This window comes from Octodon degus, unplaced genomic scaffold (assembly GCF_000260255.1).
Source record: "Octodon degus isolate 3935 unplaced genomic scaffold, OctDeg1.0 scaffold00006, whole genome shotgun sequence".
NCBI lineage: Eukaryota > Metazoa > Chordata > Mammalia > Rodentia > Octodontidae > Octodon > Octodon degus.
This window is the reverse complement of record NW_004524582.1, coordinates 22,670,939-22,672,195: the sequence shown is the minus strand read 5'-3', so window position 1 is coordinate 22,672,195 and position 1,257 is coordinate 22,670,939.

The window sequence follows — 1,257 nt, the reverse complement described above, 5'->3', positions numbered from 1 at the left end:
AATAAAGATTCAAAAATTTAAAAATAAGTAAATAAACTACAGTGAATATTGCTGCACTCAAATACCTTTAACACTTATCCAAATATTTCTTTAGGATTAATTCCAAGAAATGAATGTTTTTTTCTCTAAGTATGCACATACTTTTAAAGATTTATAATACGCTGTTAAAATTTCTGTTGTACAATACACCAAGATGCCAATTTCCCCATTATCTAATAAACAAAGAAAATTTCCTTTATCCTTTTTTCTCCAAATATAATACGCAAATATTGGGGTTTATTTGTTACTATATTATAAGTTAGATGTCCTTCATTTTTTTATTTTCTTAAATAATTTTATTGAGAAACAAATAGCAATGAGACAGTTTCAAAACTGATTACTAGTACAGTTTAAATAATTTATATATTGTATACTGTTGTCTTAGTGGTTATTCATTGTACAAGATGCAGACATGATATCCTGTCCACAAACACTATTCAAACAAATCTCTTCCTTCACTGAATTAAGAGAATGCAATTGTGTATCTATCCTACTTTGAATATGCAGATACAAAGTAGTCCTTCATTTATATCCCCTTTTTTGTTTAATTTTATCAGAAAAGGTATTCCATTATCATTTAAATATTGTAGGTGTGTGAATTCAGCAAAATATTCCAATATAGTCCAGTAGTTTATAATAGTAGTGGGTTTTCTGTAGGACTGGCAATGTCAGCAGTTGTTGAAGTATGTTGAGCCTTTTACAGCTCAACATATTAATATGTCTTTACCTTTATACTTCATTTATACTTTTCTGCTGGATGGTTAAGACCAACATAAAGCAAGACCAATATAACAAGACGTGTAACTTTTGTATCTGACAAGGTCAGTCAAATCCCTTCAGGGTTTAACATGAAACCCTGTATCGCAGTTGGTACCTCCTTTTTCAGTGTCAGCCATTGTGAATGACAACTGGCCTTTGCTTGACCAATTTTCTCTCTGTGAAAGCCTGAAAAAATGTTTTCTCGCCATGTGACTCTCCTTAGGCACACTCTACACCATCAATCACTTTCCTCTGTGGCCCCATAATCTCCATCAGAAAATCTGGGACACAACTGGGTTATAGGATGTTACAGTATAAGTTCTCCTATGTTCTGAGTCTTCACTGACCTTGAAAGGCTAAGGCCAAAATATTGGCTGTCCTTGCAAAACTTCATTTTCTTTAATTTTTGGTCTGAAAATTTAGGTTTTTAACCCTCTAGAGGAGAAACTTATTATTATT